The sequence below is a fragment of the Petaurus breviceps genome, unplaced genomic scaffold (assembly GCF_028583685.1).
Source record: "Petaurus breviceps papuanus isolate PSGF00001 unplaced genomic scaffold, PetGlider_PUasm1.0 89614, whole genome shotgun sequence".
NCBI lineage: Eukaryota > Metazoa > Chordata > Mammalia > Diprotodontia > Petauridae > Petaurus > Petaurus breviceps.
In genome coordinates this window covers 151653-179401 of record NW_027187089.1, presented here as the reverse complement: position 1 = coordinate 179401, position 27749 = coordinate 151653, and the positions used below count along the sequence as shown (strand labels likewise).

General features: G+C 38.3%; 2 long non-coding RNA genes across 51 annotated transcripts in view; one reads left to right on the top strand and one right to left on the bottom strand.

The window, feature by feature from the left end:
- The first annotated feature begins 250 nt into the window (after positions 1-250).
- LOC138176480 (uncharacterized) overlaps positions 251-27749 on the top strand; it is a 145759-nt gene continuing 118260 nt past the window's right edge. The window contains exons 1-3 of one of the 2 annotated variants that reach the window (XR_011172303.1): positions 251-1524; positions 4981-5206; positions 19366-19424. This is a non-coding gene — a long non-coding RNA (uncharacterized lncRNA). Of the gene's footprint in view, positions 1525-4980; positions 5207-19365; positions 19493-27749 lie in introns of those variants that run through there. The other variant, XR_011172302.1, reaches the window with a different exon arrangement.
- The window catches only part of LOC138176479 (uncharacterized), a 124008-nt gene continuing 104673 nt past the window's right edge, over positions 8415-27749 (bottom strand). For 46 of the 49 annotated variants that reach the window (XR_011172285.1, XR_011172300.1, XR_011172269.1 and 43 more), the window contains one exon: positions 8415-20501. This is a non-coding gene — a long non-coding RNA (uncharacterized lncRNA). The remainder of the gene's footprint in view (positions 20502-27749) is intronic. The other 3 variants (XR_011172253.1, XR_011172255.1, XR_011172271.1) reach the window with 1 other exon arrangement.

Genomic DNA, 27749 nt, shown 5'->3' with positions numbered 1-27749 from the left:
CATTGACTTTGTCTTTCAGCACATAAGTTTCATAGGATCACCATTTTACTGACACAAATTATACTATATTTTATGTTGCATGTCATATCCTAAATAAATCTTTTTAAAATTGTGGCTTCCTTGTGTTTGTCCCTCCTGGCTCAGAGTGAATGTAAATAGCAATTAAGTCTCTTTTGGTCAGCAACCCTGAGGGTCTTCCCCTCCCAGTTTGTTATTTTTTTTTTTTATTATTAAAGGGGCCATCCCTTGACTCACTTCTTAAATAGACCTATTCACTGAATAGGCATTACCTCACTCAAAGTGAGAACCTGGAAAGACCTTAGTTTAAAAGGGCCAGGGTCTCCCACTGCATCCTAGGCCATCTCCAGTCATCCTGATGAACATCTGGCCACTGGACCCAGATGGCTCTGGAGGAGAAAGTGAGGCTGGTGACTGTACAGCCCTCCCTCCCTCAAATCAAAGTCAATTGCAAGTCATGTCATCATCTCCCTGATGTCATGGTTCTCTTCAGGAACAAAGGACAAATCACAACCACAACAACCACAATCTTTAATCCTTTATAAATTGAAACTCTGAGCATAGCAACAAAACTCATTCCCAGCAATGATATTTACTTGTATCTCATACACTAAACATACAAAAACATATGTTGTTTTTGTTTCATAAATTTATCTTTCTCCACAATTTAGAATTCTAAACACTGAAATAAAACTCCTTACCAGCAAGGTTAAGGTGTTTTCCTATTGTCCCCAGGATCAAATACAAAATATTCTGTTTGGCATTCAGAGACCTTTATGAGGTAGTCCCCTCCTACCTTTCCAGTCTTCTTGTACCTCTCTCTCTGACCTGTACTCTTTAATCATGTAACATTGGCCTCCTGGCTGTTCCCTGAACTTGATTCTCTATTTTCTGGCTCCAGGTACTTTCCCTGGTTGGCACCCATACCTGGAATGTTCTCCTTATTCTTCCCCGACTACTGACCTCCCTTTCTCATTTAAGTTCCATTAAAATCCCACCTAATACAGGAAGTATTACTCTTAATTCAAGTGTCTTCCTTTTATTAATTATTTCATGTGTATCAGGGATATTCTTGGCTTTGTATATATTTGCTTACATGTTGTCTCTACCATTACGTTGTAATCTCCTTGAGGGGAGGGTCTGTTTTGCCTCTGTCTGTATCCCTAGCAATTAACTTGGTGCCTGGCCTAGAGTAGGTACTTAAATAAGCTTTCTTGATTGATTGTTCTTAGGACCCTCTAAGGTCTGATAATCTGTATTCCCAGCTCTGACATGGTGTGCTTCTATGGCCAAAACTAGTCCTCAAATTGTATGTTCAAAGGGCTTTGCTAACCCTGGTACTAACTCCAAATTTGCCTTCTCTCTAACATTCTCTTCTCTCTGGCTTCTCCCAGGTCTTATCTTCTGGTTCTCATATTCAGAGCCTGGACTGCCATCTCAGCCCTGAAAATCTCCATTCTTACTTCTGTGCATCCTCCAGTATATTAACTTGGCTGGCACATCCAGGTCAGATATTTTAATTTCTAAAGACCTGTCATTTTATGATCTAAGTCCCTCACCTTAGGGACTTAGAGGGTTATTTTCCATTTAACTTATTTAATTAGTTTTAGCATGTTATATGACATGTGTATTTTTTGTAATACAATTATTCAGATCACAAATCGTTTCCCTTTTTAATCCACTGCATTTATCTCCTTTTCCCTATAATTACATGAGCAATAGTACATGTACAATATTTTCAATTGTTACATGAACAACAATAATAGTGTATATATAATAACCTTGAAAGCATCACACATTTTTAATATTTTGTCAGGTTTTTTCCTTCACATTATTTTCCTTTCAAGCCAGATTAGGCACTGTATATTCAAATTTCTCCTTTGGCTGTGTGATTCAGAACATGACTGATAATTCAGAACATCACCATTTTGCTTAACATTTATGTTGCACTTCATACTCAAAATATAATTTTTAATGTTTAAAAATTTTAACTTTCTTTCCTCATAATTTGGACCCTTGAGATAAGAAACAAAGCTCATGATCTTGTGTGTTCTCAGAGTCATAGGAGCTCTTCTAATTGATGTTTTAAGAGCCTTCCTACCTTTGACAGTACTAGCCAAAACTAGTATTGAAACTGTACATTCTAAAGGCTTTGCTAGCTCTGTTATTACTTGATCTTCCCTACCTTGCCACTTCTGACATTCCCTGCTCTGTGACTTCTCTGGGGCCTGCTCACATCCCATGGATTCAGACAGTTTCTCTTCTCTAACTCTGATCACCGTTTATTCTGTCTATTCTTAGATTTTTTTGGGTTCTCTTGGGCCTCACATTCTGTTCTTTCACATCTGTGGAATGATATCGTATCAGTTCTCTCATTCTGACCATCTCTCACTTTCTGGGATCCAAAGCCCTTTCCAAATTTGGTGCTCTAGATTGGATCACAGCTTGCCTCCCTCATAAATCCTTCATATTTACACTATTTTTCAATAAATACAGCCCATATGTTAACTGAATATCAATATTTATAGAAGCCTTACTCCCAGAAAACACTACATGCATTTTTGTTATTTATTTTTCTTTTGGAGCCAGATTAGGCTCTATTATATCCAAATTTGTACTTTGACTATGCGATTTAGGACATGAGCTTTAAATAAGAGGATAACTATTGTGCTTAGGCAAATTCTGAGCTAAGTGTGGCCTTTTATACCATAAATTACTTAAATTTTTTTTACATTCAACTTTCCTTCCCCATAACATGACTCCTGAGCATATAAAACTTCATAGAAATGATATTATATGTTATCAGAATCAACAGATCTCTAATAATCACTCTTTTAATACCCCTCCTCACTCTAACGTTCTGGTTTTATAGCCAAATCTTGTCCTGAAATCGAGTGTTCTAAGCATTTTCCCGGCTCTGACATTCTTTTTTCTTAGTTTTCTGCCAGGTATGACATTCTTTTCTCAATGGCCTTTCCGGGGTCTGACATTCTCATATGCTCACATCTAATTGAATGAGATCATTTCAGTTCTCGGCTTCAGACCATCTCTCACTTTCTGTATTTTAAAGTTCCTGTCATGTTTGGTATTCTAAGTTGGAGGGGCCCATTTAACTCAGGTCCTGTTGATGCTTATTTGCTTCCAAGCTCATTCTATATTGGACATAGCCTGTCAAGTCTCATATTCTTCCTCCAAGGTTACCCCCTACTTCTGATATTCAGAGTCTGGACTGTCCTCCCAGCCCAGAAATTCTCTCCTCTAAGCTCTGTCCAAACTCCAGCATATTCTCTGGGGGGGGCACCACCAAGTCAGACATTGTTTTCTAAAGATATAACAAGCCATGTCTTTTTTTTTTTTTTATCAAAGTCCCCTCATACATCTGGTTTTCTGGATCGTTTTCTTTTCCCTAATTTCTCAGTTTTTTTGTATTAAAGAACATTTATATATTAGTATTCCAATCATTTGAAAGCACAAATTGTTTTTCTTTTGAATTCTGTATGCTTTCTCTATTCAATAGGCACTATTCATTAACAAACATACAGCAGATGGCAAGCAGTTTTTTTCCACCTATTTTTTCCTTTTCTTTTCATTTCTTTCTTTTTTTTTGAAACCAGACGAGGCACTATATGTTCCCTTGGCCTGTCATCTTTGGCTGAATGACACTGAACTTGAATTTTAATTCAGTGGATCAGCATTATGCTAATATAAAATATGATGTAATATACTTTGCAATTCATTCCCTAAATAAACTTTTTACAGCTGTTCATATTTACTGGTCCTTTCATGTATGTTTGAACTCTGAACACAAAAACAAAACTTGTTCCCAACAGTGATATTATAGATTATCAGCACCTGTGCTTGTAAGGGGCCTCCCAGTTATGATACTAGGTCACTTTATGGCCCAAGCTTGTCCTGCAATTATATGTTCTTTGGCTCTCCAGGCTCGAATATCACTTCCTCTAAGTTTGCTGGCAGCTCTATGCCTTCTCCCAGGCCCAAGAGGCTGTGTGCTAATATTACAAGGATTCAGATAATTTCTGTTCTCAGGTTCTGAATGTCTCCTATAATTTGTGGTTTAAACTCTGTCCCACCTCGGATAACATGAGTGGGATGGCCCCATTCAGTTTAGGGGCTCAAGATCTTAGATTTCCTCCAAGCTCAGACATTATATATTCTACATGACCTCCTAAGTCTGATATTCTGGCTTCTATGGGAACTCCCAGTTCTAATATTCAGATCCTGGACTGTTGCCCAGTGTGGAAATTCCCCATTTTAAGGTCTATCCAGCCTCCAAGATATTCTCTTGCAGTGCAATTAAAGTCAGATACTCTGTGTTCTAAAGACTCTCTCAGCTATTACTTTTTGTTCAAAGTCCCCTCAGTCCAGTTATATTCCATTTTAATTCAATTTTCATATATTAAATTATATATGTGCATTAGCAATGTACTTATTTAAAATCACTAATCGTGTCCCTTAAAAAAAAAACCCTCCACTCTCATTTCCGGTGGTCGTTGTTTGTCCTTCATGCTCAAAGAGAACCAAAGTGACATCACAATGTTGGTGTCAATGTACAGTGTAGCTGGCTATGGCTGATCATACAAATACGAGCATGAAAGACTCTTGGCATAGTTCAGGCACGTGACCTGTGTCCATATGACCATTTGAGAGGGAGGTGTCTCTAAATCTGTGCACCTAACATTTCTTTTGAACTACTGTGATTCTCCTTTGCTCATAGAGCATAGCGCCTTTTTTGATGTGGCCCATATCTCCCACGTCTCATGATTGATTGCATTTCTCCTGGAGTAGTTGGACAGCAAACACCACATCATTATTCCTCTTACATTTCTGAAGCTACACTGCTTCTTAGGTAGATGGCTATCTTCCAGGTGAAGGATCAACCTATTAAGGAGGATTCTGGCAAGAATCTTGTCACAGGATAACTGATTTCCTTTTCCTTTTTAGAGATGGACAATGAAGGCATCCTTGAACTCATAGGGGCTAACCTCCTCTTGCCATACAGCCCAGAAGATTTCAGTCAGCCTCTGTATGAACAGTGGCCCTCCTGCCATAGATCTCTGATGGAATGGAATCAGCACCAGGTGCTTTGTCACATGAGAGGAGCCTAATGGCATTTGAAAGACACTTCTTTCATTGGAAGTTTGGCTATAGATATTGACTGCAACCAGAGGTAAGTAGTTAATGGCTTCAGAATTGGCTGATGATGGTTAATGACGGTCTGTTGAGAACACGGGAAGTTTTCAGCTCCTTATCCCTGATCAATGTGGCTTCATCAGCACTGAGTAGTTGAGATGTACCATAGGTCTTTGGCCCACAAATAGCCTTCAAGGCATCATAAAATACTTTGGATTGTTACTCTTGGTGTAAAACTGAATCTTATCTGCCTCCTTACTGAGCCACAATTCCTGCATCTCTCTAAGCTTCACCTGCACTTTATTTTTTTTTTTTGGAAGTTTTTTTTTTAAAGCAATCGGGGTTAAGTAACTTGCTCAAGGTTACACGGCCAGTTATTTCTGGGTGTGGTGCTAAGTATCTGAGCCCGGAGTTGATCCCCAGGTCATCCTGACACTGGAGCCTGTGCTCTTACTCACTGAGCCACCTGGCCGCCCCTAAGCAATTGGGGTTAAGTAACTTGCTCAAGGTTACATGGCCAGGTAAAAATACCTTGTGGTTTTTTATTCAGTAGCTTCTGAATTTTCCCATTATTTTTGTCAAACCAATCATAATTTTTCTGGTTCTTCTGACCCAGATGAGTAAACGTGATGCTGTACACCAAATCTTTGAAAACTGCCCACTCCTTTTCTGCTTCACTGTTGCCAACAGTATGTTGACTTAGCTTTCTTTCCAAGTCAGTAACAAACTGTTCACACAGAAGTGCTTCTAATCTGTTGATATGGAATCTTCTTTAGCTGTCATGCCTTGGGGATACTGCTTCCAATGAATGGAAATGTTTATCTTGGAGAGGATAAGTCTATGATCAGTCCAATACTCTGTGCCACACATTGCCTTTGTCTGTCTCCTCTCCTTACGATGACATAGTCTATTAAATGCCAATGTTTGCTGAGAGGGTGCATCTACGAAGTTTTATTGTGTTTAGGTAAATGGAAAATAGTGGCAGTGATGAGGTCAGGAGATGTACAAATCTTCAGTAGTAAGTGACCATTATTGTTTCTCTTTCCCACTCCATTCTTCCAAAGGACTCCCTACCATGTCTGATAGTCTGTGCCTACTCTGGTATTAAAGTCACCCAGAATGACAAGCTTGTATTCTTTCAGCACACTGATGATGAGGGCATCTAGGTTATCATAAAATTTTTCTCTGACCTTATCAGGGTTCATCATGGTGGGAGCATAGGCACTGATGATGGTGTCCATGGTGGTGTGGTGCTTTCCTGCAGGTGGCAATCACATTGTCACAAGCCTGTCATGCACTCCTTTCTGGAGGCATACAAACTTGTTGACTTGGTTAGATTTAATAGTGAAACTTTCATCAGCTTCATGGCACTCCCCATCACTGTGGCCACTCCAGAAGTAAAAATGTGTATCCAGGTCCAACTTTGGTAAGCTGACCTTCATTTGCCAGCCTTGTTTCACTCAGGACTTCTATTTGAATGTGATACCTTCTGAGTTCTCTCCCAACAAGAGCTATTTATCTTTCAGGCCTACTGGATTTTGTGTTGTCCATAAGCATGTTCACATTCCATGTACCAATGGCAAATGGAATCATCTTCACAGAAGTTTTCATATTATGTGTGTGTATGCATGTGTGTGTGTGTATATGTTTTGAACACAGGGGTGGGATCCTCATCTGCCACAGTATGCAGGCCAGGGTTATGTGAAGCAGACAATTTCTTCCAGTTTTTAGTTTTTTTTCCACTTAAAATAATTTTATTTTTTCCAATTACATGTAAAGATAGTTTTCAATATTCATTTTATAAGATTTTGAGTTTCAAAGTTTTCTCCCTCTCTCCCTTCTCTCTCCCTTACCTTAGATAGCAAGCAATCTGATATAGGTTATACATGTACAATCATGTTAAACATATTTCTACATTAGTTATGTTGTGAAAGAAGAATTAGAATCAAAGGGAAAAACCACAAGAAAGAAAAACAAAAGTGAAAATGGTATGCTTTGATTGGCATTCAGACTCCATAGTTCTTTCTCTGGATGTGGATGCATTTTTCCATCATGTGTTTTTTGGAACTGTCTTTGATCATTGTATTGCTGATAAGAGCTAAGTCTCCCATAGTTGATCATCCCACAATGTTACTGTTACTATGTACAATGTTCTCCTGGTTCTGCTCATTTCACTCAGCATCAATTTAGGTAAGTCTTTCCAGGTGTTTCTGAAATCTGCCAAAGCAGACAATTTTTAAGGCATCTTCTCTAGCCATTTCCTCACACCAGGAGGTGGGCGGTGTAGTCCTTAAAAAGGCTGCTTAGACACCCAGGGTGCTGCCAAATCCCACTGCTGCTTTAGGCCACTGAGAAGAGAACTCTATGATCCGGGCTGCCTGTGGGCAGGATTGTGACTACAGCTCCCAGTGTATCTGCACCTGCTGCCTCATCACCAACCCTTAACCACAGGACCTCACGGTAGGTAAAATGATAAGACAGTAACATAGTAAATTAATAAATAATGAAATAGTAAAATTATAAAATTGTCAAGTTATAATTATTGTAAAATTATGGAATAGCAAAATAGTAATAAAATAATAAATTAAATAATAAAATGAAAGAAATAAAAATAAAATAAAACAATGAAATGGTAGAATAAAAATATTATAGGTGTTACATTTTGACTCACGTATAAATTGGATTTAAGTGAGACAGAATTACATGAAGTTGTCAGCCTCACTCTCCCTTCTGATCATCAGAACTCAGTGGCAAGACAAAACTCAAAAGAACTGGTGGTGGTTTGGAATGCAGTAGATGACCTTGGCATTTTTGGTGTTTGACCAAGCTCTAAGTACCCCACATTGTCTGCTTCTGGCACCCTTCTACCTCTGACACTGAGGCTTTATGGTCCAATCTATCTTCCTGACATTGTATCTTCTAAGGTCTTTTTTCCTATGTCTGATATTCCTTTTTCTAAGTGCCCTGCCAGCTCCTCCCAGGCCTGACATTCTGAGTGCTCACATCCCATGGAGTCACACAATTTCTGTTCTCTGGCCCTCAACATTTCTCCCTATGCTATTCTTTTAAAGTGTCTCATACCTTTGGAATAATAAATTGGAGGGCCCCATCCTTGGGTATGGTAGCTCAGGACCTTAATTTGCCTCCAAGCTCAGAGGTTCTTTGTTCTACCTGTCCCTGCCCAAGTCTCATATTCCAGCTTGTATTTGAAAACCCATTTCTAACATCCTGAGCTTGAACTGCTGTCCCAATTCTAGAATTTAGAAATTCTAAATTCTAAGCCCTAGCCAGTCTCCAAGATATTGGAATGTATCTCCAAGTCAGACAATCTACATATTAAAGACCTTCCAAGATCTATCCTTTCAGGTTTGAAATCCCTTCACTAGAGTGTTATTGAAGGAAATTTTTTTTCCTTTTCAATTGCTTATTCAGTCTTAATATATTAAATGACATATATATGTGTGTATACATGCACACACACACACGCACACACACAGTTGTTTTTATTACTATTGTCTTTCACCCATGTCCAACTCCGTAACCCCATGGATCATAGCACACTAGGCCCTTCTATCCTCCACTAGCTCCAGAAGTCTGTTCAAACTCATGTTCATTGCTTCTACGACAGTCTCTATCCATCTCATGCTCTGCTGTTCCCTTTTCCTTTTGACTTCAATCTTTCCCAACATCATGGTCTTTTCAATGAGTTCTGGTTTCTCTTTATGTGGCCAAAATATTTAAGCTTCAGTATTTGTCCTTCCAAAGAGCAGTCTGAATTAATTTCTTTAAGTATTGGCTGATTTGATCTCCTTGCTGTCTCAAGACTCAAAAGTCTTCTCCAGCACCATAATTGGAAAGCATCAATTCTGTGGTGCTTAGCTTTCCTCATAGTCCAACCCTCACAGCCATAGATTACTGTTGGAAAAACCATAGCTTTGAATATACTTTGTCAGTATTCAAAGCAGATGTCTCTGCTTTTTAGTATACTGTCCAGATTTGCCATAGTTTTACTTCTAAGGAGCAAGCATCTTTTAGTTTCATGGCTGCTGTCACTGTCTGGAGTGATCTTGAAATCCAAGAATATAAAATCTAATACTGCTTGCATTTCTTCATCATTTTCCAAGAAGTGATTGGGCCAGTTACCATGATCTTAGTTTTAATTTTTGATGTTAAGCTTCAAACAAGCTTTTAATTTCTTTTCTTCTTCATTCTTCTTCACTTTCTGCTATCAGAGTGATATAGTCTGCATATCTCATATTGTTAATATTTCTCCTGACAAGCTTATTCCAGCTTGGTGTACTTTGAATGTAAGTTAAATAAATAAGGTGACAATATACAGATTTATTGCATTCCATTCCCAATCTTAAACTAGTCAGTTGTACCATTGTAGCAGCAAGCACCCCAAGCGTCCCCAGGGTGGCTGCCAACACAGGTTCTTGGATCTGCTTTGTTAAAGGAAAGCAACTCAGAATGGGTTAACAGGCTTACTTTAATCAGTCGAATATGTATGTTCACCTAGTTCAGGGGAAAAAGGTCAGCACCCCAAACTTCAGAGTATACAGACAGAATTATCAAGACAGAGAAACAGATCAAGTAGACAGGTTTCCAAACTGTCCAACCATTACATCCATACCAAATCAACATCTGGGTTTTTCAAAGCCGAGGCGGGGTTTTCAACAATGGCTTCCCAGAGTCTCATCTGATCAGTCACATAACACTTCTCAAAGTGAGCCCCAAATCAAAGCCTCACATCAGGGCTTATATAGCCTTCTCCTGGCTCAGAGAATGTAACAACTTTATTGACTCACTGCCCAATCAAAAAGTATCTACTGAAAAACAAACCTCCCACCCTAGGCTCCAGGTGAACTTTAGCCTAGGGGCAGGGAAGATCTTAAAAATTTACATTCTCATTACAACCATGTTTGGTTCTTACTGTTGCTTCTTGGCCCATATACAGGTTTCTTAGGAGATAAGATGATCTGGTACTCCCATCACTTTGAGGATTTGCCACATTTTGGTGTGATCCATAGTTAAAGGTAGTCAATGAAGCAGTAGATGTTTTTTGGGACTCCAATGCTTTCTTCATAATCTAGTGAATGTTGTCAATTTGGTGTCTGCCTCTTCAAAAACCAACTTGTGCTTCTGGTAATTCTTGGTTCACATATTACTGAAGCTTGAAGAATCGTAAGTGTAACCTTGCTGGTGTGTGGAACGTGCACAATTGTTTGGTAATTTGGAAATTCTTTGGCATTGCTCTCCTTTAGGATTGGGATGCGAACTGCTCTTTTCCAGTCCAGTGGCCACTGCTGAGTTTTCCAAATTTGCTGGCCTATTAAGTGCAGCATTTTAACAGCATCATCTTTTAGGGTTTTAAATAACTCAGCTGGAATTCCATCCCATCCACTAGTCTTACTGTTTTTTGTAATGCTTCCTAAGGCCCACTTGACTTCATTCCCCAGGATGTCTGTCTCTAGATCAGTAACCACACCATCAGGCTATTCATGTTGGTAGGATCTTTCTTGTATAGTTCTATATATTCTTGCTATCTCTTCTTAATCTCTTCTACTTCTAAGCCCCTACAATTTTTGTCTTTTATCATGCCCATTTTTGCATGAAATGTTCCCATATTATCTCTAATTTCCCATTCTATTGTTTTCTTCTATTTCTTTGCATTGCTTATTTGAGAAAACCTTATCTCTCCTTACTATTTTCTGGAATTCAGCATTCAGTTAGATATACCTTTCCCTTTCCTTCTTTCCTCAGTTATTTGTAAGGCCTCACCAGGCTGCCATTTTGCTTTCTTGATCTTTTTCTTTGGGGTACTTTTTGTTGCTGCCTCCTTTACAATCTTGCAAATCGTTGTCCATAGTTCTTCAGCCACACTCTGTCTATCAGGCCTAAATCCTTAAATCTGTTTATCACCTCCACTTCATATTCATAAGGGATGTTATTTAGGCCATACCTATCTGGTCTGATGATTTTCCCTTCTTTCTTCAATTTAAATCTGAATTTTGAAATAAGAAGCTTATGATCTAAGCCACCGTCAGTCCCAGGTCTTGTTTTAACTGACTGTATAGAGTTTCTTCATCTCTGGTTGCAAAGCATTTTTATATATATGGTGATGTTCATATGGAGAGTCACCTTTTGTATTGTTGAAAAAAAGTGTTTGTGGTAGCCAGAGAATCAGTGTCTGCCCTGCCTCGTTACGTACTCCAAGGCCAAACTTGCTTGCTTTTCCAATTATCTTTTAATTTCCTACTTTAGGATTCCAATCCCCTATGAGGAATGTGACATCTTTTTTGGTGTTGTTACTAGGAAATGCTGTAGGTCTTCATAGAACTGATCAACTTTGGCCTTTTCATCATCAGTGGCTGGAGCACAAACTTGTATTACTGTGAGGTTGAACAGTTTGCCTTGGATTCAAACAGATCTCATTCTGTCATTTTTGAGATTACACCCCAGGACTGCTTTTCTCACCCTTTTATTCACTACGAGGGCTATCCTGTTTCTTCTAAGGGATTCTTAACCAGAGTAGTATATGTAGTGATCATATGAATGAAAGTCACCCATTCCCATCCATTCAAGGTCACTGACACCCAAGATGTCGATGTTTAATCTTTCCATCTCCTGTCTGTCCACATCCAGCTCACCTTGGTTCAGAGATCCAAGTTCCATAGAGCCATAGTTCCAGGTTCCTATGCAATACTGATCTTTACAACACTGGGTTTTCCTTTCATCACCAGATGAACCCCCTTTCTGCTTTGGCCCAGATACTTCATTGTTTCAGGAGCTCCCTGTAGTTGTCCTCTGCTCTGAGCAGCTCATCTTCTGGCATCCTATCTTTTATCAGTTGAGTATGGTCCATGGGGTTTTCTTGGCAAAGATATTGGAGTGGGTTTGCCATCTCCTTCTGCAGTGGATCACGTTTTGTCAGAACTCTCCACTATGACCTGTCCACGCCGGATAACTGTGCACGGCACAGCTCATAGCTTCATTGAGCTACACAAGCCCCTCCGCCGCGGCAAGGCAGTGATCCAGGAGGGGATACACTCACACACACACTCACACACCATACACACACACATATACACATGCATGCACACACACATATATATATGTATATGCATTAATATTAAGATCATATATTATTTCCCATGTGAATCCTGGGTGCTGACTTAATTTTTTTCAATAAATATGCTCCATTCATTAACAGTCGAAACAGTTGAAAATACCACGATTTTTACTTTGTTGCCAAAATTTTTTTCTTTTTAATGTTTTTCTGTTAATACAAATTAGACACTCTATTCAAATTTTCACTTTTGCTGCGTGATTCAGAACATGTTTTAATTGAGAGTATCACCATTTGGCCTATAGATATTGTTTTGATAAAAGTTTTATATTTTATGCCATAAAAATACATTTTAAATGTTTTAAAAATTTTAACTTACCTTCTGCCAACTAGAAACCCTGAGCACATAAAGAAAACTCTTTCCCAGTAATGCTATTGTGTTCAAAGGACCATCTGAGCTCTGATAATCTATGTTCTAAGAGCCTTCCCAGCTAGCCCAAGGTAACTCTAAAATTGTATGTTCTAAATATTTATCTAACTGATAGATTGGAGTTTTTTCCCCCCTTTAACTTATTTAATTAGTTTTAGTATTTTAAATGACCTATAGAAACTAGCCATATGGTTATTTAGAGAAATAAATATGACAATAATAGTAATATACAGCAGCCTTGAAAACATCATCACATGCTTTTGTATTTTTTTTTCAGTCACTTTTTCCCTTTTCATTGTTTTCCTTTCAATTCAGATTAGGCATTGCATATTCAAATTTCCCCTTTGGCCGTGTGAATAGAATAGAAATGAAATAGAATTCAGGACATGAATTCTAATTCAGAGGATCACCAATATGGTACTGATAGAAATTATATTGAAACATATGCTGCATGTCAATACACCAAACATTTTGATATTGATTTTTAAATTTATTTATGACTCCCCCCAAATTAGACCTCTGAGCACAGGGACAAAACTCTTGCAAAGTAATGCTATTGTATGTTCTCAGGACCATCCAAGCTGTGGTAATCTGTGTTCTAAGAGCCTTCCTAGCTCCGATACTCTGCTGTTTTATGGCCAAAGTTAGTCCCGAAATTGTGTGTTCTGAGGGCCTTGGGAGCTCTATTGTTCTGTCTTCTCAGTTCCCCACCTAGTCTAATGTTCCCTTCTCTAGGGCTTGTCCTAGGTCCAACCTTCTTTGTGCTCACATGCCATGAAATCAGACCAATTCAGCTCTGTGACTGACCATCTCTCACTTCTGCAATCTAAAGTTCCTCCCAAGTTTGATAATCTAGGTTAGAGGGTTCCATCCGGTTTAGGCCCCATTGCTTCTAAATAGCCTTTAAACTCAGACATTCAGTTTGGATGTACCCTCTTTTATATCTTTATCTGACTTCTGTGTCAGCAGTCAAGTCTGATATTCAGAGCCAGGATTAGGGTCCAAATAAATTCTCTTGGAAGGAATCTCCAAGTTAGACATTTTGGTTCTCTAAAGACTCTTCAAGGCATATCATTTTGTGGATAAAATCCCCACCTGCCTTTTATATTCTAGGGTTGTTTTTTCCTTTTCATTTATTTCTTCAATTTTAGCATGTTATACATATATGCATTAGTAATACACAACAATTTGAGAGCAGAAATACTCTCTTTTAAATTCTATTTACTTTATTTTTTCAGTGAATACTGACCATTCATCAACAATATGTTAATAATAATAATAATAATGTTATTAATGTTAAAAATGTTAATGTTATAGTGATATATACAGCAGCCTTAACCATTCAAGGTATTGAAAGTAATTAAGCTGTTGTTGGTTATTATTTTCCTTTCCTTTCCTCTTTTTTTTATTGGAACCAGATTAAGCACTGTATGTTTTTACCTTTCATCTTTGATTGTATTATACAAAATATGAGTTTCAATTCAGAGATCATGATTGTGTCAATACCACTTATGCTAAAATATATATGGGATCTCATACTCTAACAATATTTTAGTTGTGTGTGTATACGTAAATTTGCCTGCTCTTCCTCATAAACTGGAACTCTGAGCAGAGAAACAAAACTCCTTCCTGGGGACAGTATCATGCTTTCTCAGAACCATGTGAGCTCTGATAATCTGTTTTCAGAACCCTCCAAGCTCTGACACTGTGTAGTTTTATAACCAAAGCTAGTTCTGAAATTGCATGGTCTAAATACTTTGCCAGCTCTGAGATCCCTTCTTTTTTTTTTCTTTTTGGAGGGGGTTGGGCAGGGCAATTGTGGTTAAGTGATTTGTCCAAGGTCACATGACTAGTAAGTGTTAAGTGTCTGAGGTCGGATTTGAACTCAGGTCCTCCTGACTCCACAGCAGGTACTCTATTGACTGCAGAGCCACCTAGCTGCCCCGAGATCCTTTCTTTTAAGTTTTTTTTCCAGATCTGTCAATCTCTTCTCTATGACTTCTCCCAACCTGACATTCTGGGTGCCCAGATCTCTCATAATCAGACAATTTCGGCTCTGTGACTGACCATTTCCCACGTGATCTAAAATTTTTCCCAAGGTTGATATTCTAGATTAAAAGGTCTCATCCATTCAGGCCCCACTGATTCTAAGATGTCTCTAAGTTTAGACATTCTATGTTGGTCATACCTTCTCAAGTCTTGCATTCTGGAAACTATGTCAATTTCCAGGTATGATAGAACCTCGACTGCTATCCCAGCTCTGAAATTCTCCATTTTAGCTGCTCTAAAAAATATACTTTTGAAAGGTACCCCCAAGTCAGACATACTATTTTCTACAGTCTCCCAGTCTAGATATTTAGTGTTCAAAAGCCTTTCTATCCTCTGATATTCTAGGTTTTCCCCCCTACTTATAGTTTATTATCAACATAATAAAAATCATAAATTGTTAGGGCAGCTAGGTGGCACAGTGAATAGAGTACTGGCCCTGGAGTCAGGAGAACCTGAGTTCAAATCCTCCTCAGACACTTAATACAAAAAATTATCTGTGTGACCTTGGGCAAGTCACTTAACCCCAACTGCCCTACTTTTCCCCCTCCAAAAAGCAAAAAAAAAAAATTAAAAAATTAAAAAAATCATAATTTGTTTCTCTGGTGAATTCTTTTGCTTTACCTTATTTTTTTCAATAAATATGACCTATTAATAATAATAGTAATATGTACAGCAGCCTTTCCCCTTGAATACACTGCAGGCAATGGCTTTTTTGTCCATTTTTGTCCATTTTTTCCCTCATAAATCCAGATTAATTTCTCCTTTGGCTGCGGATTCAGGATATAAATTTGAGAGGATCATGATTTTGCTTATAGACATATTGATTTATATGTTGAATTATATACCATATACTTTAAAAATTTTTAAAATTTATCTTGGCTTCCCAATAACTTGTAACCCTGAGCACATGGAAAAGATTCCTTCCTAACTGTGCTATTTTGTGTTCTTAAGGCCATCTAAACTCTACTGATCTCTGGCCTCAGGGTCCCTACCCTCACCCCCCAAGCTTTGACTCTGTGTGATTGCAAGGCCAAAACTAGTCCTGAAATATCACATTCTAAGTTTTTGCTAGAACTTGTTCTAGTTACCATTCCAGACCTGACATTCTCTTTATTTTGGCTTTTCCCAGGCCCTACATTCTGGGTGCTCACATCCCATAGAGTCAGACAATTTCAGTTCTCTGGCTCTGACCGTCTCTCACTTTCTGTGATCTAAAGTCTCTCACAAGTTCAATATTCTAGGTTGGAAGGCCCCATCGAACTCAGGCCTCATTGACTGGCTATTTCCTCTTACCTCAGACATTTTACATTGGACATACTCTGTCAAGTCTCATATTTTGGCTTCTTTATAAACTCCCAATTCTGAAATTCAGAGCCCCAACTATTGTCCTAACTCTGTAATTTTCCATTTTAAGCTCTATCCATCTGCAAATGTATTCTCTTGAAAGGAACCTCCGAGTCAAACATCCTATTTTCTAAAGACCCTTCAGCCCTGTCATTTTATTGTCCAAGTCCCCTCCCTCCTCTGAAATCCAAAAGCTTTTTTTTCTTTTCACTTATTTAATCAGTTTTAGTATGTTAAATGACATCTGTTTTTCAGTAATAGTTACTTAAAATCACAAACTGTTTCCTGTGTCCTTTATTTTCTCTCTAAATACAGCCCATTCATTAACAATTATAGTAATATGTTCAAGCAGTCTTACTACTGGATAGAACAGCATGCTTTTACTTTTTTGTCACTCCCCTCCTCCCACCCCACACATACCATGATTAGGTACTGTATATTAAAATTTCCACCTTGGCTGGGTGATTCAGGACACGAGTTTTAATTCAGAGATCACCAGAGTATAGATTTAAATCATACACTCATAAAGGCTGCACCTCATACCTTGATAAACTCTTTCATTGTTGTTTCAATTTACTTGTCCTTCCCCATAACAAGCAACTATAAGCAGAGAGAAAGCTTATTCCCAGCAACAATATGGTGTTTTCTCCTCTACATCTGCTGGTCTACTGGTTTCAATTCCAAGGAACGAGATTCGCCCCTCCCCCCATAAACTCATCATTTCTGATCTCATCACCATGTGGTTAACTCATCTTGCTACCATTTCCCCCAGCTTCCTCTTCCCTGTCTGGAAGGCTGGAGGGCAGAGGACCAAATTCCTCCCTTGATAGCAGGCAGCAATTGGACTCAGCTGACTGCACTTTGCCTCATTGTTCTGTCTGCTTTTGATTTCATAGAACAAGGTGCCTTCCCCCCTTGCCAGGCACCCCAACCCCTTTTCTGCCTCCATTTGTGTGTTATCCTCCCCCATTAGATTATTAGGACTTTGACAGCAAGGCCTGCTTTTCATATCTGTATCCCCAGCAATTAACACAGTGCCTAGAACATAGTAAGCACCCAATAAATGTTTTGTGAATTGAATTTACATCAAGACCCCCTGATAATCTGTGCTCTAAGCGTCTTCCCAGCTTTGACATTGTATGGTTTCATGGCAAAATTTGTCCTGAAATTGCCTGTTCAAAGGGCTTTCCTCATTTTGCTATTCCTTGTTCTAAGTGCCTTCCCAGCTCTGACATTCCCCTCTCTATGGCTTCTCCTGGGTGCTCACATCTCATGGAATCAGACAATTTCACTTCTCTGGCTCTGACCATCTCTCAGTTCCTTACAAATTCGATATTCCAGGTTAGTGGAGACTGTCTGGCTCAGGCCCCCTTGATACAAAATTGCCTAGAGGCTCAGACATTCTATGTTACATAGACCTTCTCAAGTACCATATTCTGGATACTCTGTCCACTCCCAAGTTCTGCTATTCAGAGCCTATACAGCCATCTCAGCACTGACATTTTCCATTCTAAGCTCTAGCCATCCACCAATATGAAAAGACATGAAAGACATCTTGAGACATTCTATTTTTCAGAGACTCTGCCTTCCTATTCTGTTTATCTAATTTTCAACATTTCTTTTTTTCTTTTCACTTATTTAATCAGCTTTAATATATCAGCATATTTGGTATATTAAATGGTTTATGTTTATTAGTAATATAATTATTTAAATTCACAAATTGTTTCCCCTGTGAATCCTGTGTCTTTTTTCCCAATGAATATTGCCCATTTATTCACAAAAATGGTAATGTGTATTGCAGCCTTTCCCCAAAAAACATTGCATGCAATTATTTTTTGTCAGTTATTCTTCCTCCCTCCCTTTCTTCCTTCTTTCCTTCCTTCCTTCCTTCCTTCCTTCCTTCCTTCCTTCCTTCCTTCCTTCCTTCCTTCCTTCCTTCCTTTTTGCTTAAATCCTGATTAGCTAGTATATATTTAAATTTTCTCTTTCTGTGATTAAGGACATAATTTTGAATCCAGAGGATCATCATCGTACTTATTGACATTTTATTAAAAATATATTGCCTTATATACCATAGATATCCTTTTTTAAGGGTTTTTTAAAAAATTGAATTTTCCTTCCATAAAACTTGGACCCCTGAGCACATAAACAAGTTTCCTTCCCAGCACTAATACTGTGCTCTCAGGACCATCAGAATTCTGATCATCTTTGTCCTAGGACCCCTCCCAGCTCTGACACTGCAGTTTTGTGGCCCACGCTAGTCTTGAGATTATGCATTCTAAGGGTTTTCTTAGCTCTGATAGCCTTTCTTCTCGATGCTCTGCCTGTTCCAATGTTCCCTTCTCTGCTTTCTCCCAGGCCTTCCATTCCATGTGCTCACATCCCACAGAATCAGATACTTTCTATTCTCTGGCTCTGAGCATCTCTAACTTGCTGTGTTCTAAAGTCCCTCCCATATTTGCTCTTCTCTGGGATTACTCCCCGGCCCAACATTGTGTGCATCCCAGTGTGGAAACTCTCCATTTTAAGCTGTCTCCAGCCTCCAAGATATTCCCTCAGTACAACTCCAAGGCAGATGTTCTATGTTCTAAAGAATCTCTCAGTTCTCACACTTTTTGTTCAAAGTCATCACACTGAGGTGCTATTCAAGGGTTTTTTGTTCCCTTTTCACTTATTTATTCAGTTTTATTATATTAAATTACACATAAGTCTTAGTAATACTATGATTTAAAATCGTGGATGGTGTCCCTTTTAAAACTGGGTATGGCCCTTCTTGGCAATGCAAGGAACTAGAACAACTCCAAGAGATTCATGATGGAAAATGCCATACACATCCAGAGAAAGCACTATGGAGCTTGAATGCAGAGCAAAGCAGACTATTTTCTTTTTCTTTTTTTTGTTATGTTTTGTTTTCTTTCTCATGGTTCCTCCCATTCATTCTAATTCTTCTGTACAACATAACTAATGTGAAAATATGTTTAATAGGAATGTATATGTAAAGCCTATATTGAATTGCATGCTATCTTGGGGAGGGGGGAGAGGGAGAAAATTTAAAACTTATGGAAGTGAATGTTGAAAACTAAAAAGAAATAAATTAACTTATTTTTAAAAAAACTGGGTATGTAATACTTAATTTGTTTAAAAAAAAAACCTTCCCCATCCATTTCCAATAATAGGAATATCAGTAGCAGTCTTACCAGATTAAGGCAGTATGTGGAATTCTTTGTCAGGCTATTTTTTTTTGCTTCTGATTTTCATTCCACTAAAGTAATATATTTTTCACTTTTCTCATTGACTCTTTCAGGACCTGCCATTTATAGAAGAGCACTGACATAGCGCCGTATGCACTTACTGTATTTTCAGGTATTGTTTTTCTTTTCATTTAAAAAAAAATTTAGAATCAGAAAATTTAAAACTCAGAAGCTTATGGAAGTGAACTTTTGCTGCAAACTAAAAATTAATTAATTTAAAAATTTGGAATCAGATCAGGTACTTCATTTCATGAAGTCATAACTTTGTGCTCAGATTTCTTTCCCACCTCTGATATTCTGATTTTCCTTTTCACTTATTTAATCAGTTTTTCTATGTTTATTAGCGATACAATGACTGCCTCCTTTGTGAATCCTGTATATTGATGTAACATTTTTGCAATGACTGCATCCCATTCATGAACATGAATAGTAATATATAAAGCAGTCCTACTCCTTCAAACCATCTCATGCCTTTACTTTTCTCTTTCTTTTCACTGTTTTCCTGTTAATCCAGATTACTTACATTGTATATTGAAATTGTCACTTGACTTTGTGATTCAGGATATGCGTTTTAATTCTGAGAGTCACCATTGTGCTTATAGATATTTTATTGACATATATTGACATTTATGGCATTTCCTACAATAAATATACTTTTCTGATATTTTTAAAATTTAACTTTCCTTCCACATGAATTGAAACTCAGAGCTCCTTTCTATCAGTAATACTGTGTATTCATAGGACCAACCAATCTCTGATAGTCTTGGTTCCAAGAGCCCCCTGAGCTCTGAAACTCTGTGATTCAAGCTAGTCTTGAAATTGCATTTTCTTTGGGTTCTTTGAACTCTGATATTCCTTCCTTTCTCCCAATTCTCCCTTCTCAATGGCTATGTGTTCAGTTCCCTAGGAATCATAAAATTTCTGTTCTCTGATCCTGACCATCTCTTACTTTCTGTGATCTAAAATCCTTCCCAAGTTTGCTATTCTACATTGTAGAGTTCCATCCAGCCCAGACCCCAGTGTCTCTAAATTGACTCTTGGCTCACGCGTTCTATGTTGGACATACCTTTTCAAGTCTCATGTTTGGGCTTCTATGTCACCTTGCACTTCTGAGGTTCAGAGGCTGGATTTCCGTTCCAGTACTAACAGTCACCTTTTGCCAGTCACAATTATGCCGATGTAAATTATGCTGAAATACATGTTAGATATCCTATACTAAATATATTTATTTTATTTTAAAAATTTATTTGTCAATCCCCCTATGTTTGAACTCAGAGCAAACAAACAAAACTCCTTTGCAGCTGGGGTATGGTGTTTTTTGTTTTGTTTTTGTCTTTTGAGGCGGGGGTGGGGTGGGGTGGTGGTCAAATGACTTGCCTAGGGTCATGCAGTTATAAGTGCCGGAGATCAGATCCAAACTCAGGTCCTCCTGACTCTAGGACCTCCACTGGGCCACCTAGTTGCCCCACAGGACCATTAAAACTCTGATAATCTGTTTTAAGATTCTTTCTAGCCCTGATACTCTGAAGTTTGAAGACAACTTCTAATTCCAAACTTGTATATTTTAAGGGCTCTCCACTTGTCCCACCTGCCTTTCCAGCTCTGTCATTACCATCTTTCTGGCTTTTCTTGAGCCTGACAGCTTTGTAAGCTCAGATCTCCTGGAGTCAGACAATTTCTGTACTCTGGCTCTGATCACCCTTCACTCCGAAGTCCCTCTCAAGATTGATTTTCTAGGTTGGAGGTCCCCATATGGTTCAGGGTGCATTGATTCTAAATTACCTTCAAGGTCAGTCATTCTATGCTATACATATCCCCTCAAGTATCATATTCTGGCTTCTATATAAACTTCTAGTTCTGATATTCAGAGCCTCATCTGCCATCCCAGAACTGCAATTTCCATTTTCATTTTTCTATTTTATTCTTTTTTCCATTTTCTGTCAATCCTCTGGTATATACTCTTGAAAGGCACCCTCCAAGTCAGACATTGTATTTTCTAAAGACCCTCCAGCCTTGGGATTTTATGATCAAAGTCCATTTTCTTCTCTAATATCTAAAGAATTTCCTCCTGTTTTATTTCTGTAACTGGTTTTTAGTATGTTCAATGACATCATGAATTTTTGCCCTTGTGAATCCTAGGTACTTACTGTAATGTTTTTAGAAATACAGTAAATATTCAATAACAATAATAGTAATGTATACAGCAGGCTTACCCTTAGGAAACCCAGCACACAATTATTTTGGGAGCAGCTTTTTATCCTTTTGTAATGATTTTCCTTGTTAATAAAGATTAGGTACTGCATATGCAAATTTCTGATTCAGATGAGTTTTAATTCAGAAGACGACCATTGTACTCACTTATATGTTGTACTTAATACCATAAATATTATTAAAGTTTTAAAAATTTAACTTGTCTTCCTCATAACACTGAGCACATAAACCAGACTAATTCACGGCAATGATAGTATGATTGCAGGCCCATTTGAACTCTAATCACCTGCCTTCTTAGCTCTGACTATGATCCAAGAGCTTTCTTGGTTCAAATGTTTCATCTTCTAAGTGCTCTGCTGGCTTTGATTTTCCCATTTCTCTGGCTTTTCCTGGGCCTGACAATTTCTGTCCTCTGCCTACAACCACCTTGCATTTTTTGTGATCAAAAGACCCTCCCACATTTGCTAATCTAAGCTGTACGACCCCATCTAGCTCAGGTTTCAGTGATTCCAAGTAGCCTTCAGGCTGAGACATTCTGTGTGGGACAGTTCTTAAGTCTGACCTCTTTGTTAATACTTGGTTCTGATATTCAGATCCTGGAATGGGGTCCAAATGCATTCTTTGAGAAAGCAGTTCTACGCTGGACATTCGATTTTCTAAAGAGCCTCCCTTGCCTATTGTTTTAAGGTGAAAAGCCCTTCCCACTTTTTATTCTCTACATTTGATTTCTCCTTTTGGCTTCTACCTTCAGGTTTCCAGCATTAAATTGCACCTCTGTATTAGTGGTGTAATTATTTGAGGGTATAAAGTCTTTTTCTTTTGACTTAGGTGTATTTACTGTATTTTTTCAGTGATTACTGACCACTTCATAATGTTAATAGTGATATCAACAGCAGGTTTAACGTTCAAGGTACGGCAACCAATAACTATGTTGGCTGCTCTGTCTTCCTTTTTTCCTCACTTTTTTGCTGTTTTGATTAAAGCAGCTCTGGCACTCTGTGCACCCCTTTGATCTTTGGGTGCTATGGGATACGACTTGTGATTGAGTAGATCCCCGTTGTTCTCATATCTACTATACTGACACATATGTGGGATCATCTCCCCTAAATAGACTTTTTAATGTTCATTTTCCAGCCCTTCCTCATGAGGTGGAACTCTGAACACAGAAACACAACTCCTTCCCAGGGACAATATTGTATTTTCTTGGGGTCATCTGAGCTCTGACAGCCCTACCACCTCTGACACTGTATGGTTTTATGACCAAAGGTGCTTCTGAAATGCATGTTCTGAGGGCTTTGCAAAGCCTCATATCCCTTCTAAGTGTCTGCCCAGCTCTGACATTCCCTGTATGCTTAGATTCCCCAGAATCAGACAATTTCAGTTGTCTAGTTCTGATCATCTCTCACTTTTTGGTGATCTAAAGTCCCTCCCAAGTTTGATATTCCTGGGTGGAGGGCCTCATCTAACTCATGGATTCCAAATTACCTCCAAGCTCAGACATTCTATGTTGGACATATCTTGTCTCAAATTCCGAATTCCATATCACCTCCCAGGTTTGATACTGAGAGCCTATACGGCCATTGCAGAACTGAAAATTTCCATTCTACGTACTATCCACCATCCAATATATGGTCTTAAAAAGTACCTCCAAGTCAGATGTCCTAATTTCTAAAGACTCTCCCAGCCCAGGAATTTTATGATCAACAGCCTTTCTGTCATCTAAATGGTTACCTTCCCCCCCCCTTTCCTTGTGTAATCAGTTTTAATGTATTAGATGGCATATAGTTATTAATACAATTATTTAAAATTACAAATTGTTTCCCTTGTGAGCCCTGTGTATTACATTTTTCTGATAAATATGGCTCATTCATTAATGATAACAATAAAATACACAGCAGCCTCTCCCCTTGAAAGCACTGAAGGTAATTACTTTTTTAAAAAATCAATCCCTCCCCCCTTATTTTTGTTTGGTTTAAATCCAAATTAGGAATGGTATATTCAAACTTCTACTTTGAATGTATGGTTCAGGACAGGATTTTGAATTCCAGAAGATCATTATGCTTGTTAATATTATATTGCCACATACCCTATATTTTATAACATAAAATACTTTAGAAGATGGTTTCTAAATTTAACTTTTTTTTCTGTAACTTGGAGCCTTGGGCACAGAAATTAAACTCCTTCCCAGAACTGATATTGTGTGATCTCAGACCCATCTGAGATCTCATCATCTGTGTTCTAAGAGCCCTATCAGCTCTGACACTCTGTGGTTTGATGGCCAAAGGTAGTCCTAAAATTACATGTTCTAAGGGCTTTCCTGGTTCTACCATCCCTTCTTCTAAATGGCCCTCCTGCTCTGCCATGCTTTTCTCTATAGCTTCTCCCAGGCCCTACATCCTACGGTATGTACTCACATCCCAAGGAGTTGGACCATTTCTGTTCTCTGGCTCTGACCACCTTTCTCAGTTCTAGAGTCCCTCCCATGTTTGATATTCCCAATTCCAGGTCCCAGGTCCCAAGCCTTCTTGATTCTGAGATGCCTCCTAGCTCATTCATTCTATGTTCTACCTTCTCTCCCAGGTCTTAGAATCTGACTTTCATATCAATTCTTTCTTTTCACACTTAGAGCTGAGACTGCTAACCTAGCAATGTAAGACTCTATTCTGAGTTCTCTCTGGCCTCCAATAGATTCTCTCGAAAGTACCCCCAAGTCAGACACTATTATAGATGTTCCCTCTCAGCCAGGGCATGTTCTGGTCAAAGTCTCCTCTCTCCTCTGACAATCTAAGGTTGTTTTTTTTCACTTAATTTTTCAATTCATTATATTAAGTTGTATATCTGTATTTCCACTACAATCCTTTAAGAGCATAAATTAATTGTACAGCCTAGAATGAGGTCCAAATCAATTGTCTTAGAAAGCACCTCTAAGTTAGACATTCAGTTTTGTCGAAACCTTCCTTGCATGTCATTTGAACGTTAAACGTCCCTCCCACCTTTTATATTTGGTCTTTGTTTTGTCCTTTTCACTGTTTCTTCCATTTTAATATGTTTTTAATAAATTCCACTTTAATATTGCATATGCATTGTAATTGAACATTTGCACATATTCATAGCAGTTTAATTATTTGAGGGCACAAATTCTTTCTCCTTTGACATGTTTACTTTTTAAATGGTAACTGACCATTCTTTAAGTATCATTATATCTAGATATAGTGAAATCTACAGCAGCTTTTAACTGTTTAAGGTACTATGAGCTGTCCATTATTTTGGGGGTGGGGCATTGATTAAAGCAGCTTTGGCACTGTATGTTCACCTTTCATCTTTGAATGGGTGATTCGGGAAATGGGTTTTAGTTCAGAGGATCCCCAATGTGCTGGTATCTATTATACAGACTGTGATTTCATGTCCTAAGTCAACTTTGGTTCTTTCTATGCAAATTTTTTCTGCCCTTTCTCCTAAGATGGAACTCTGAGCACAGAACCAAAACTCATCATCAGGAATGACATTGTGTTTTCTCCAGGCCTTTCAGTATATGTGATCTATATCTATGTTTATGTCTGTATCTATAGAGATCTGATAATCCATGTTCTCAGAGCCCTCCTAATTATGACCCTGTGCAGTTTTTATGGCCACAACTAGTTTTGAAATTCTATGCTCTAAGGGCATTCCTACCTCTGACATCACTTGTTCTATCTGTCCTGTCAGGCTTTACATCTCCTTCTCTGTGGCTTCTCTTGGGCCTGTCATTCTGTTTGCTTCAATTCCATGGAATCAGAGAATTTCAGTTCTCTGCCTCAGTCTAGCTCTCCCTTTTTATGTTTTAATTCCCTTCCAGGCTTGGTACTTTAGGCCTGAGAGTCCAACCAACTGAGGCCCCATTGGTTCCAAATTGCCTCCAAGCTCAGAAATTCTATGTTGGAAATACCATTTCAAGTGTCACATTCTGGCTCCTGTGTCACTTCTCTGTTCTGATACTGAGAGCCTACCCTCCCATCCCAGCACTCCAATTATCCATTCTATGCTCTTGATAAAGTCACTTCCAAGTCAGAAATCCTATTTTCTAAAGACCCATCCAGCCTAGCAATTTTATTGTCAAAAGCTTTTCTGTCATCTAATAGGTTACTTTTTTCTTTTCTCTTGTTAATCAGTTTTAACATATTAGATGGCATATGGTTATTAACAATACAGTTATTTAAAATCACCAATTGTTTCCCTTGTGAGTTCTGTGTCTGACCTTTTTCTTGATAAATGTGGCCCATTCATTAACAATAACAGTAAAATATACAGCAGGCTTTCTCCCTCGAAAGCACTGCAGGCAATATTTTTGCCCTATTGATCCCCCTTTAAAATTCAGATTAAGAATGATATAATCAGTCTAACACTTTGACTGTATGATTCAGGACAGGATTTTGAATCCAGAGGATCATCATTATGCTCATTAATGTTATATGCCATATACCTTGTGTTTTATAACATAAAATACTTTGGAAGATGTTTTCTAAATTTAACCTGCTTTCTCTGTAACTTAGAGGCCTGGGCACTAGTGTTGTATCTTCACAGGCCCATCCTATAAATTCTCTTGGAAAGCACCTCTAAGCCAGTCCATTTTCAAAAGACTCTGCCATCTTCCTTATTTCATTTTCAATAGCATCTCCCTTCTCTTATATGCCAGGGTTTCTTTTCCCCTTTTTTCACTATATCAAATGCCATGTGTTTATTAACAGTTGTAGTTCAGTTGTTTCAGTCATGTCCAACTATTCTGAACGCCAGTAGGGGTTTTCTTGGCAAAGATAATGGACTGGTTTGCCATTTCCTTCTCAGCTCATTTTAAAGATAAGGAAATGGAGGCAGACAGAGTTAAGTGACTTGCCCAGGGTCACACAGTTGGTAAGTGTCTAAGGCTGCATGCAAACTCAGGTCTTCCTGACTCCAAGCCCAGTACTCTATCCACTGTGCCACCTAGCTGCCCACTATTAACAATATGATTATGTAAGATCACAAGTTGGGTTTTTGTGATTCCTGTCCTTATTGAATTTTCTCTAATAAGTGACATTCATTAACAATAACAGTAATATTGTTATTGCTATATTTATACTGATTCTTTTTTATTTTAATATTATGGGAAGACACTGCACGCATTTACATTTTTGTCAGTTATATTTTTCTTTGTTTTCTTTTAAATTCATATTTGGCAGTGTATCTTCAAATTTCTGATTTGTGTGAGTTTGAATTCAGAGATTCAACATTGTGCTTATGGATATTATATTAACATAAATGTTACATTTCATACCATAAACATACTTTAAAAATTTTTTAAATTTAAGTTGCCTCCTCAGTAACCTAGCTTCCTGAGTTCATAAATAAGACTGCTTCTCTCCACTAATAACCTGTGTTCTCAGCCCCATCAAAACATTGATAACCTTTGTTCTAAGAGCCCTCTGACATTGTAATTTTATGGCCAAAGCTTGTCCTTAAATTTCTTGTTCTAAGGTCCCTGATACCCCTTCTTCTAAGTCTCCTGCATTTTCTGAAATTCTATCCCTGTATGACCTCCCCACCAGTTTATGCAAATCCCACAGAATCTGACAATTTCTTTTTATCTGACCACCTTTAACTTTCTGTCTTCCAAATCCCTCCCACATTGGATTTTCCTGGTTTCAGGGTCCCATCCAGATCAGACTGCATTCTTTTTTTTTTTTAAAAGCAATCGGGGTTAAGTAACTTGCTCAAGGTTACACGGCCAGTTATTTCTGGGTGTGGTGCTGAGTATCTGAGCCCGGATTTGATCCAGGTCATCCCAACACTGGAGCCGGTGCTCTTATTTGCTGAGCCACCTGGCCGCCCCTAAGCAATTGGGGTTAAGTAACTTGCTCAAGGTTACACGGCCAGGTGTTTCTGGGTGGGTGCTAAGTGTCTGAGCCCGGGATTCGATCTCCAGGTCTTCTCAACACTGGAGCCGGTGCTCTTACTCGCTGTGCTACCTGGCCGCCCCCAGATCAGTCATTCTTTAAAAAAAAAATCTTTTTGTTCAATTTCATTTTATTTTTAGTTCTAAATTCTGTCCTCTCCCCATCCCTTACAACATCCATTTAAAACACATTATATACAAAATCCATGACAAATATGAAATGCAAAACATACTTTCTCCTTATCTGTTCCAAGTGGAGAGAGAGAGAGAGAGAGAGAGAGAGAGAGAGAGAGAGAGAGAGAGAGAGAGAGAGAGAGA